Source organism: Cibotium barometz, chromosome 14, assembly GCF_041138505.1.
Source record: "Cibotium barometz isolate CiBa-2024 chromosome 14, ASM4113850v1, whole genome shotgun sequence".
NCBI lineage: Eukaryota > Viridiplantae > Streptophyta > Polypodiopsida > Cyatheales > Cibotiaceae > Cibotium > Cibotium barometz.
In genome coordinates this window covers 56841264-56854831 of record NC_141059.1, presented here as the reverse complement: position 1 = coordinate 56854831, position 13568 = coordinate 56841264, and positions in this window count along the sequence as shown.

Genomic DNA, 13568 nt, shown 5'->3' with positions numbered 1-13568 from the left:
AAAGAAGGGGTGCCACGGGTAGGCATCATTGACTGGGGTCTTGCATTGAGGGATGGGATTGAGTTCAAACCCACAAATATCACCAACAAAGCAGAGCACGATCAACGCCCCTGGAGAGCCCCTGAGCTCGCAGATGTAAGGTCCCCTTGTCCATGGAGCAAGGCATCAGATGTCTTCTGCTTGGCTTGGGTGATTGAAAAGTTTACATTATTTTGTGCTGAGTTTGCAGAAATGACCAAAGTGCCGTGGGTGGGTAAAACTGCCATCCACACAAATTTGATTAAGGAATGGACGGCTGCCTATATGACGCCATCAAAGGAAGATAGGAAGACCATGGCAGATTTTGAGGAGCAATTGAAGAATTTGGAAGTGTCACCTGCTGCATGCTTACGTCCACTATCTGAGATGACACCACACTTATTATAAAGCCTCTTGTAAATGATATGTTTTGGTTGGCTATCTATTCCATGACCTGCCTTTAATCGACTGACACTATTTGGACTATGTGCTCCTACCCACCGAGCGCTTACATACTTGGCCAAGATATTTCTCCTTGCTCTGGTGAATGGAGGACTCCAATGCTTGACAACAGTTTTAGTGGGCTCCTCTGGGTTTGCGAGGCTTTCTTGAATGGACCACCACGCCATCCAAACCTTCCCGATATTTGGCAATCTAGAATCCAACTGGCGCAAAGCAAGCATAACTGGCATCATAACATGATAACAATCTGCTGCTTCCTCCCATAAACTACGATCCGATATCAAAGATCGCATGTACCTCACCTTTTCTTTAACCTTTTCGGACTGGTCAACCTCCCACTCAGAGAAGCCAGCACACACAAAGGTTTCCATGACTGCATTCCTATTTCTTAGGAGAGATTGAAGCATATAAAAATTAGTGCAAAATCTGGTTTCACAAGGCAACTTTAGCATAGTTTCCATGCATTGACGATACATATCTAAAACACGTTGCCGTTTGAGCACAAATTTGACAATCTTACTTGCACTATCGATAATCTCCTTGAACCACTCTGTATCAGCATTTTTGTACCAATCTTGTAACACCAAGTTAAGGCTATGAGTGTTACAACCAAATGTATAGATATTGGAAAATCAAGATTCCAACATATGACCTGCTGCTCGACAATTAGCTGCATTATCCATAATCACTTGAAGTACATTTTCAGACCCAACTTGGTCGATAGCATCACCAATGATATCGGCGATAAATTGACCAGATTTAACTTCCCCGGAGCTATCAATAGCTTTGATAAAGCATTCCCCACGAGGACATACCAACATTACATTTATCAATGGACGTCTTTGGGCATTCGACCAACCATCACTGACAATTGTGCATCCAGACTGATTTGTGGTGTCAATTATGAGTCTTTGAACGCTTTCCCGTGTGTTGTCATAGCACTTGTCAAGTAATTGATTTCGCATGTGGTGATAAGTTGGTGGACAAAACCCAGGTCCATATTCTCCAATCTTCTTCCAAGCCATCTTCCATGAATCTTTCGTGACCATAGACAATGAAGAACCAGTAAAGAAGATCGCTTTCGCTAAAGCAAGTTGAGCATCCTCTAAAGCAATGGCACGAAAGCTATCAACTAGATTAGTTTGTCTGGTACGAGACATACCCACCTGAAACTCAGGAGATGCATCCATCGGTATTGAGACATCTGGACCTTGGGTGTCATTTTGGCAAGTAGTATGTGTTGGAGTCACTCCTTGGTTGGAGATCCCTCCACTTGATGCTGCCAAATTCGGCGATTGGTGATTTCTTGCACAGAGATTGGGCCTCTTGTTTTGTGATACTTGTTTACTTATCAAAGCTCTAAGGCGCTTTGCAGCATCATCAGCTCCTGCACCCTTGCATTTACCTCCGGGATTTTTTGTGTTAGTGCCAAGCAAATGCTCCCTTATTCTGGGAGCACCCCCAGATTTTACCAAGCCACAAAAATTACACTTCCATTCGACAAATCTAGAAAGATTGGAAGCAAATTGCCATTCAGGTCCCGGTGATTTTCCTCCGCTCCTCCTCTTGCCACTTTGAGACGCAACATTCAAAGTTTGTGCTGTCATATCTCGTTGCAAGGAAACTCCACTAGTTTCTAATGGTCTGTTGCTTCGTTGGGTTGATGTGCCGCAATTAGAAGCAACCATTGTAACACCTAAACAACAATCATGCAAGATTTGAGATCCAAAACAGCCTGAGTAAAACTAAAATATGCAATTATAAAGTCTAAAACCCACTTCTTGCCAATGCAACCGAACGTTTGGTGAGATGCATTTGAGGCAATCCATCCCTAAATAGAGATGATGTCCCGAACATCTCACCACCTATATCCTCCTCTAGAGAAGCTCCTACCCAGACCAAATGGCACTCGAGTAGACCACCCAAGAGGAGGTATTGCTAGTCGACCTAAAGAAATCAAACGTTTGGTGAGATGCATTTGAGACAATCCATCCCTAAATAGAGATGATGTCCCGAACATCTCACCACCTATATCCTCCTCTAGAGAAGCTTCTACCCAGACCAAATGGCACTCGAGTAGACCACCCAAGAGGAGGTATTGCTAGTCGACCTAAAGAAACCAAACGTTTGGTGAGATGCATTTGAGGCAATCCATCCCTAGATAGAGATGATGTCCCGAACATCTCACCACCTATACCCTCCTCTAGGGAAGCTCCTACCCAGACCAATTGGCACTCGAGTAGACCACCCAAGAGGAGACATTGCTAGTCCACGTAACAAATACGATAAACCATTTACAATCAAAATCTTATAAAATACAAAATATTATTAACAAGCTTCAAACAAAAATCCAGAATATTTATACTCACCTCTTGTGTCTTTTAGCCCGAGGTGAGCCACCCAAGTGCTTAGGTAAAGTACATTTGGAAGTGAGGGGAAACCCTTTATATAGGTCCCTCCAAAACGGCAAAGTTTTTGGTGCAAAAAAAGGCCCGTCGGGCTAGATAGGTAGCCCGCCGGGCTAAATAGTGGCCCGCCGGGCTAAATAGTGGCCCGCCGGGCCAAGCTAGTAGCCCGCCGGGAAAACCGGGATAGCAAGTTTCTCCCGGTTGTGTGAATATCTATGATATTAACAAGTGTGTGAGAGTGTTATTAACTAGTGTTATTACCACTTCGCGGTTAACGTGATCACGTGAATGAAATCCCTGGTTCTATATAAGGGATATTTATCCCAGTGTTCTGTTGGGTTGACCAGAATATAAGGAACCCCAGAATAAAATTGGATCTTAAGAAAAAGAGCTGTCCTCTACCTTGCGAGATGAGGACATCTCGCACTTTTTAAGTGGGGTAGAATGTAAGATTCTCCCCAGCCTTCGAGGTATATAGGAGTAAGAATCTCCCTTTCTGATCTTATAATTATTCCCTCTCTACAATAAAAGAAAGTTTCTGTTTAAAAAAGGAAGACCCTTTCCCTAGAATACTTCTCAGGAGTCCCACCTGTTTTAAGGATTCAAAACAATGAGTTCAGAAGTGAAAATCGGTGTTTTGGATATACCAAGGTTTTGGTTTTCATTCGAGTACGGCCCAAAAGGAGTTCTTTATCTCTTGGGGAGTATAAGAAGTTATCCCCCAGATATTGTGACCCTTATATCTGAATTCAATGAAAGTAGGTGACTTAGCCTACAAGCTTCTTTTATCTCCTCATCTCAAAGTTCTTAATACCTTCTATAGAAAAATGTGTCAAACACAAATCATGGAAAGATGGTAAAACTTCAGTGGCAAGTTACCGTTGGCTTCTAGGTTACGCTAGCTCCTTCCTTTATATAAGTCGTAACTTTTACTTGTCGCTCACAGTAATCTTACTCCCATCAATCTCCTTTCTTTCTTAATCTCCTTCATGGCTTGGCAACAAGAACTAGTTTTATCCATGATGATCTCTCACCTTCAAGACGCAAGAGAATCTGTGAAGAAAGACTTTATAGAACAGTATGAGCGCTCACTTTTTCCTCACCTAGGAACTTCTGTAGCTCAGACCAAATGGCGGACCTATCAAAACATAACTAGGGTAACACCGTGGGGTCAGCAGCACTTTCGTAACAATGTCCGATTGGCCATGGTTATTGAAGCTTTGGGTTTGGGTCCCCGATACTACTGCGTCATGAGATCAAGGCATCTTGGGTTTTCGGAGTGGGTCTTCTTACTGGCGTGTTTTCTTCCTCATGAGAAGATATGCCTTTACCCCGTTTTTGGCTTGCCTCTCAGAGGTCCTTTTGTTAGATCACCTCATACCACTGAGATAGGTGCGGCAATAACCAGCAGAATCATTCCCATAGATGAGTTACCCTATACTTGTGCAGCTTGTGAGTACTGCTTTTGTGACCATATGATGGACGGGCTTATGGAAGTGTAAAGAGTTCTTCTATCTTTACTGTATAAGTTCCGAGAATGAATAAAGTTTAAATCTTGTTCTTATCTTGCTTTCTTTAAGACTTTTCTTGGTGGTTAATCTTGATTAAAATTTTTCTCTAAGTCTCATATTCGTGCATCTTGCGAAATTAACCCAGTTTGCGAGATGAGGACATCTCGCATTTTTTAAGTGGGGTAGAATGTAAGATTCCTTCCCCAACCCCTTTTTGATGTCTAGCATATTCCCCTGTAATCAATTCCTTTTCTGAAACATAAGAGATCTTGTTTGTGGCTGTTTTAACCTAGAGAGAGAAAATATTCTAGAGAGAGAATATTCAAATTTTGAATATTTTTGGATAGAAAAATATCTCACCTTATTAAAATGAATTCCCCTGAAATAGAAATTCAGAAAGAATTTTCCAATGTGCAATTGGAATTAATTGGAAATAGGTATAAAAAACCTTAGTCTAAGGGTCTAGATTTTCAGAAATTTTTGGATTATGGTCCAATTAAGGTTCCTATGGGCCAATAGCATCAATCCATGTGTAGGGAGGAGATAAATCCAATTTGTAAAAGAAGATACCCAAAAATGAGTAAATGCTCACATAAGATGAAGAGTTGAAAATGTACAAGGTTTATTAGTAAAAAACTAATAAAATTTTGACACATATGTAAGGAAGGAGAGTTCTTTAAAGAAGGTGCATATTTCACATAAGATGAAGAGTTGAAAATGTACAAGGTTTATTAGTAAAAAACTATGAGCAATAAAATTTTGACACATATGTAAGGAAGGAGAGTTCTTTAAAGAAGGTGCATATTTCACATAAGATGAAGAGTTGAAAATGTACAAGGTTTATTAGTGAAGAACTATGAGCAATAGAATTTTGACACATATGTAAGGAAGGGGAGTTCTTTAAAGGAGGTGCATATTTCACATGCTTGAATGAGTTTTAAACTCAAAAATAATGTGATATTTATCTCTCATATCTCTTGAACCAAACCAAATCAAAATGGAACCAAATCAAATCAAAAAGTAACCAAACTAGGTCCAAATCTAGTCCAAATTCAACCAAACTGACTTGGAAATTTCTAGAATCAGTTTGTTTGGTTAGGAGCTCAATTTTTCCTATAAATAGAAGCCTTCCCTTGTTGAAAAGGATATAATGTCTTATGCATTGCTACTCTACTCTACCTGAGCCAAGAACTGTGAATTCTTTAATAATTCACTAGTTTTTGATACTTCTCTCTTTCTTCAATCCCCATTGGTGGCTCCATCAACATACTAAACCAATTGATTGGTTGGGGGCCTCTACCGTGATCAAAGAATCAAGCAAATTATAAGATAAGTATAGTGAATTTCGATCTTTTTCATAATTTCTCGATGATTCTCTCTTCTCAACCCCTCTCAAGCTTGAGAAGCTTAATTGATATGGTTTTTGAAATGCTATTGAAGTTAATTAATTAACGATAGTAAAGAATTACATAAAATTCTATTTATATTTAATTCTAATGGTTTTTCTCTCTCTCACTTAAGAAATGGTCATACTCATAACCCTTTTCAATCCAAATGAAGCTTTTCATAAGGCTTTTCCTTAATTCAAGATTAAGCTATACTTGAGGCCAAATTAATGGCTTTTTCTATGCTTTTAGTTTATGTATATTGATGATTCAATCCATTATGGATTGATGATCCAATTAGAGACCATTCTAATTATTTCCTGAATGATAAGCTTTATCCTTAGAAAAAATTGAGATTTATCAGTTATAGTAGCGGAGCTATGGCAAAATTTTTATAGAAATTACGTATAAAATAATTTCATTCAAAGCATAAAAAGAGGACTTCCTACCATATTCTAGGAACTATCATCCTAGATTAATTAAAAGAATATTATTATACATGGAGATATGGATGTTTGCATATAGATGTAGAGGTATGGATGTGAGTGTGAATGTGGAGGTGGATGTATGCATGGAGATGTGGATGTATGCATGTAGAAATAGATGTGTAGATGAGGATGTAAATGGAGATGTGGATGGATGCATGTAGATGTAGATGTATAGATGTAGATGTGGATGTGGAGGTAGATGGATGCATGTAGATGTAGATGTATAGATGTAGATATGGATGTGGAGGTGGATGGATGCATGTAGATGTAGATGTATAGATGTAGATGTGAATGGAGATATGTATGTATGCATGTAGATGTAGATGTATAGATGTAGATGTGGATGTGGAGGTGGATGTATGCATGTAGATGTAGATGTGGATGTGGAGGTGGATGGATGCATGTAGATGTAGATGTATAGATGTAGATGTGAATGGAGATATGGATGTATGCATGTGGATGTAGATGTATAGATGTAGATGTGGATGTGGAGGTGGATGGATGCATGTAGATGTAGATGTGAATGAAGATGTGGATGTATGCATGTAGATGTAGATGTATAGAAGTAGATGTGGATGTGGAGGTGGATGTATGCATGTAGATGTGGATGTAGATGAGGAGGTGGATGTATGCATGTAGATGTGGATGTAGATGTGGAGTTGGATGTATGCATGTAGATGTAGATGTATAGATGTATAGATGTAGATGTATAGATGTGGATGTGAATGTGGAGGTGGATGTATGCATGTAGATATAAATGTATGGATGTGAATGTGAATGTGGATGTGGATGTATGCATGGAGTTGTGGATGTATCCGTGTAGATATGAATGTATGCATGTAGATGGGGATGTTTGGATGTGAATGTGGATATGGAATGTGGAATAAGTAAGGTGGGTTGATGAGGGATAATGTGGAAAAATGAGAGTTAATATAGAAATTGTATTTGTAAACTGTTTGTAAATGCTGTTTGTAAATGATTGTTTTATGTCAAGAATGCTGGGGGGAGCATTTTGACCGTCTTGTGATTAAGGTCGTGATGATAAAGTTGCAACTGCTAACGGAGAGTCAATGAAGGACGTCTCGCGTAGCAAGGTCGGCGGAGGTCTTGACCAGCCTCGGTGCAATCAAAATGGTGAGCTTCCGGTGTACGGTGGATGAGGGACCAAGGAAGCGGCCTATGAGTGAAGCGCTAGGTCACCTGCGAAGGATCCTAGAGGGTGCTAACCATACGGTGCTCGGGCTCTGGGTCGCCTAGGATACCCACGCGTGCGTCGAGGAAGATATTGGAACAAGAGTAGGAGTTGTTTTCTGAAATCGGGCATGGATCTGGTTGATTGACCTTGCTGGTCTTCAATTGATGAGTCCATGGCTCTTTATATGGATCTGTTGGTTGATCTTGCTGATCTTCAACGAGAGTCCATCTTGATAAGTGTTTATATTGCCGAGTATTATGGGCTAGGAACTATCGAAATGGCCCCTGAGCGTTCTAGTTGCCAATGATGCCATAGATACTCTGATGAAGGAATGATGGGAAATTAAGAATCAATTGGATAAATTGGAAGATGGTGATCAATGATACTATGGTTTTATTAAAGGATTGTTTTAAACTGGTTGAATCTGTGAAAAGGCAATTTCATATTGGGTGTGTGAGTGGTGTGACTAGTTTTATCTTTGCATGAACATCCGGCTAGGGGGCCTTGGAACTCTTTTCCTTGGTACCCGGGACAGAACCTAACCAAATTCTTAATTGGATCCCATCACTACGGTGGTTGGGCTGTTGGCTAACCCATGGGACTGGATGGGGTGATGGATCCGTGAATCGAGACTCAAACTTTTGTTTTTACGATAGATAAAATAAATCCCGGACAGTAACTGTTCTATGGATAGGAATCAACGGCTGTGCCTCTTGAATGGGAAAAAAACCGTTGATCCCAATGATCCAAGTACAAGTTTCTCCCTTGATCTGACCAAGTATGTTATAGATGTAATTAGGATCAGCTCGATCAGAAAAGATCTTGACTATGTTAGAGTGAAAAGTTTTCCTGGTGGAATCGCCCGTGCTTTTCGGTAAAGGAAGTTTTTCTGGGTTCGGTTTTGGAACAACCAACGGATTAGTCTCTTATCCGGATATCCGTGGGTGAGGCCCCGAATGTGGGACCCCTGTCCCGCGCGAGAAGTGCTACTTCCGCTGCTAGTATCCCGAATCTGTTGCTCGGTGGGAACAGGGATCTTACAGTTGGTATCAGAGCATTTGGTTAATAAAGATCAACTGAGAAGACAAATATATCAAAAATTTATCAAGAAACACAAAAAGGTTATAATTGTGTGAGATAATTCATACAATTTGATATTCAAACTGAAACTCGTAATTTGGTAATTGGGTCTTCAGATGGAAGTACCGCAATTATATAGAATCCCTGACTTGCTTGAGGCTAGACATGATAGTATTTACCTTATAATTCCAAGGGCCGTGACTACCCGTATATACGGAGAGTATACTGCAGCTCTTTACTGACTGTATATACGAGTAAATCTAAGACTTGAAATTATAAGCGTTAATGCTATCCAGATGATGATTTCGAATGTGATTGATATGATTTTTAATTCTGTTTGAGAATTGATGAATTGATTTGGATTCTGATTGAAAATGCTGATTGAAAAATGTTGATTTTTAAAAATTAGTTGAAATATAATGAAACCACAATGAGGGGGAATGGGACGAGTCCTTGTGATGATATTCATAACTAGAATGATGATAATGAATTCAGCAAATCACTATGAGGTTAGTGGGTTGTGCTGTTAGATTGCTACTGTTAATACTTGACCGGTAGATCAAGTTAAGGGATGTCAAATTGAGAACTTGCTTGACTAAAGTTTCCGTGGAGGAATGTTCCGAAGGAAACTTTTCGGTCTAACAGACCATTATCATGTTAAAGATATGAATGATATGACCTGAATGAATTGTTATTTAATGATGAGTTCTATATAAGGGATATTTATCCCAGTGTTCTGTTGGGTTGACCAGAATATAAGGAACCCCAGAATAAAATTGGATCTTAAGAAAAAGAGCTGTCCTCTACCTTGCGAGATGAGGACATCTCGCACTTTTTAAGTGGGGTAGAATGTAAGATTCTCCCCAGCCTTCGAGGTATACAGGAGTAAGAATCTCCCTTTCTGATCTTATAATTATTCCCTCTCTACAATAAAAGAAAGTTTCTGTTTAAAAAAGGAAGACCCTTTCCCTAGAATACTTCTCAGGAGTCCCACCTGTTTTAAAGATTCAGAACAATGAGTTCAGAAAAGGAAGACCCTTTTCCTAGAATACTTCTCAGGAGTCCCACCTGTTTTAAAGATTCAGAACAATGAGTTCAAAAGTGAAAATCGGTGTTTTGGATATACCAAGGTTTTGGTTTTCATTCGAGTACGGCCCAAAAGGAGTTCTTTATCTCTTAGGGAGTATAAGAAGTTATCCCCCAGATATTGTGACCCTTATATCTGAATTCAATGAAAGTAGGTGACTTAGCCTACAAGCTTCTTTTATCTCCTCATCTCAAAGTTCTTAATACATTCTATAGAAAAATGTGTCAAACACAAATCATGGAAAGATGGTAAAACTTCAGTGGCAAGTTACCGTTGGCTTCTAGGTTACGCTAGCTCCTTCCTTTATATAGGTCGTAACTTTTACTTGTCGCTCACAGTAATCTTACTCCCATCAATCTCCTTTCTTTCTTAATCTCCTTCATGGCTTGGCAACAAGAACTAGTTTTATCCATGATGATCTCTCACCTTCAAGACGCAAGAGAATCTGTGAAGAAAGACTTTACAGAACAGTATGAGCGCTCACTTTTTCCTCACCTAGGAACTTCTGTAGCTCAGACCAAATGGCGGACCTATCAAAACATAACTAGGGTAACACCCTGGGGTCAGCAGCACTTTCGTAACAATGTCCGATTGGCCTTGGTTATTGAAGCTTTGGGTTTGGGTCCCGGATACTACTGCGTCATGAGATCAAGGCATCTTGGGTTTTCGGAGTGGGTCTTCTTACTGGCGTGTTTTCTTCCTTTTACCCCGTTTTTGGCTTGCCTCTCAGAGGTCCTTTTGTTAGATCACCTCATACCACTGAGATAGGTGCGGCAATAACCAGCAGAATCATTCCCATAGATGAGTTACCCTATACTTGTGCAGCTTGTGAGTACTGCTTTTGTGACCATATGATGGACGGGCTTATGGAAGTGTAAAGAGTTCTTCTATCTTTACTGTATAAGTTCCGAGAATGAATAAAGTTTAAATCTTGTTCTTATCTTGCTTTCTTTAAGACTTTTCTTGGTGGTTAATCTTGATTAAAATTTTTCTCTAAGTCTCATATTCGTGCATCTTGCGAAATTAACCCAGTTTGCGAGATGAGGACATCTCGCATTTTTTAAGTGGGGTAGAATGTAAGATTCCTTCCCCAACCCCTTTTTGATGTCTAGCATATTCCCCTGTAATCAATTCCTTTTCTGAAACATAAGAGATCTTGTTTGTGGCTGTTTTAACCTAGAGAGAGAAAATATTCTAGAGAGACAATATTCAAATTTTGAATATTTTTGGATAGAAAAATATCTCACCTTATTAAAATGAATTCCCCTGAAATAGAAATTCAGAAAGAATTTTCCAATGTGCAATTGGAATTAATTGGAAATAGGTATAAAGAACCTTAGTCTAAGGGTCTAGATTTTCAGAAATTTTTGGATTATGGTCCAATTAAGGTTCCTATGGGCCAATAGCATCAATCCATGTGTAGGGAGGAGATAAATCCAATTTGTAAAAGAAGATACCCAAAAATGAGTAAATGCTCACATAAGATGAAGAGTTGAAAATGTACAAGGTTTATTAGTAAAAAACTAATAAAATTTTGACACATATGTAAGGAAGGAGAGTTCTTTAAAGAAGGTGCATATTTCACATAAGATGAAGAGTTGAAAATGTACAAGGTTTATTAGTAAGAAACTATGAGCAATAAAATTTTGACACATATGTAAGGAAGGAGAGTTCTTTAAAGAAGGTGCATATTTCACAGAAGATGAAGAGTTGAAAATGTACAAGGTTTATTAGTAAAAAAACTATGAGCAATAGAATTTTGACACATATGTAAGGAAGGGGAGTTCTTTAAAGGAGGTGCATATTTCACATGCTTGAATGAGTTTTAAACTCAAAAATAATGTGATATTTATCTCTCATATCTCTTGAACCAAACCAAATCAAAATGGAACCAAATCGAATCAAAAAGTAACCAAACTAGGTCCAAATCTAGTCCAAATTCAACCAAACTGACTTGGAAAATTCTAGAATCAGTTTGTTTGGTTAGGAGCTCAATTTTTCCTATAAATAGAAGCCTTCCCTTGTTGAAAAGGATATAATGTCTTATGCATTGCTACTCTACTCTACCTAAGCCAAGAACTGTGAATTCTTTAATAATTCACTAGTTTTTGATACTTCTCTCCTTCTTCAATCCCCATTGGTGGCTCCATCAACATACTAAGCCAATTGATTGGTTGGGGGCCTCTACCGTGATCAAAGAATCAAGCAAATTATAAGATAAGTATAGTGAATTTCGATCTTTTCCATAATTTCTCAATGATTCTCTCTTCTCAACCCCTCTCAAGCTTGAGAAGCTTAATTGATATGGTTTTTGAAATGCTATTGAAAACGATAGTAAAGAATTACATAAAATTCTATTTATATTTAATTCTAATGGTTTTTCTCTCTCTCACTTAAGAAATGGTCATACTCATGACCCTTTTCAATCCAAATGAAGCTTTTCATAAGTCTTTTTCTTAATCCAAGATTAAGCTATACTTGAGGCCAAATTAATGGCTTTTTCTATGCTTTTAGTTTATGTATATTGATGATTCAATCCATTATGGATTGATGATCCAATTGGAGACCATTCTAATTATTTCCTGAATGATAAGCTTTATCCCTTAGAAAAATTTGAGATTTATCAGTTATAGTAGCGGAGCTATGGCAGAATTTTTATAAAAATTACGCATAAAATAATTTCATTCAAAGCATAAAAAGAGGACTTACTACCATATTCTAGGAACTATCATCCTAGATTAATTAAAAGAATATTATTATGCATGGAGATATGGATGTTTGCATATAGATGTAGAGGTATGGATGTGAGTGTGAATGTGGAGGTGGATGTATGCATGGAGATGTGGATGTATGCATGTAGAAATAGATGTGTAGATGAGGATGTAAATCGAGATGTGGATGGATGCATGTAGATGTAGATGTATAGATGTAGATGTGGATGTGGAGGTAGATGGATGCATGTAGATGTAGATGTATAGATGTAGATGTGGATGTGGAGGTGGATGGATGCATGTAGATGTAGATGTATAGATGTAGATGTGAATGGAGATGTGGATGTATGCATGTAGATGTAGATGTATAGATGTAGATGTGGATGTGGAGGTGGATGTATGCATGTAGTTATAGATGTTGATGTGGAGGTGAATGGATGCATGTAGATGTAGATGTATAGATGTAGATGTGAATGGAGATATGGATGTATGCATGTGGATGTAGATGTATAGATGTAGATGTGGATGTGGAGGTGGATGGATGCATGTAGATGTAGATGTATAGATGTAGATGTGAATGAAGATGTGGATGTATGCATGTAGATGTAGATGTATAGAAGTAGATGTGGATGTGGAGGTGGATGTATGCATGTAGATGTGGATGTAGATGAGGAGGTGGATGTATGCATGTAGATGTGGATGTAGATGTGGAGTTGGATGTATGCATGTAGATGTAGATGTATAGATGTATAGATGTAGATGTATAGATGTGGATGTGAATGTGGAGGTGGATGTATGCATGTAGATATAAATGTATGGATGTGAATTTGAATGTGGATGTGGATGTATGCATGGAGTTGTGGATGTATGCATGTAGATATGAATGTATGCATGTAGATGGGGATGTTTGGATGTGAATGTGGATATGGAATGTGGAATAAGTAAGGTGGGTTGATGAGGGATAATGTGGAAAAATGAGAGTTAATATAGAAATTGTATTTGTAAACTGTTTGTAAATGCTGTTTGTAAATGATTGTTTTATGTCAAGAATGCTGGGGGGAGCATTTTGACCGTCTTGTGATTAAGGTCATGATGATAAAGTTGCAACTGCTGACGGAGAGTGAATGAAGGACGTCTCGCGTAGCAAGGTTGGCCGAGGTCTTGACCAGCCTCGGTGCAATTAAAATGGTGAGCTTCCGGTGTACGGTGGATGAGGGGCCAAG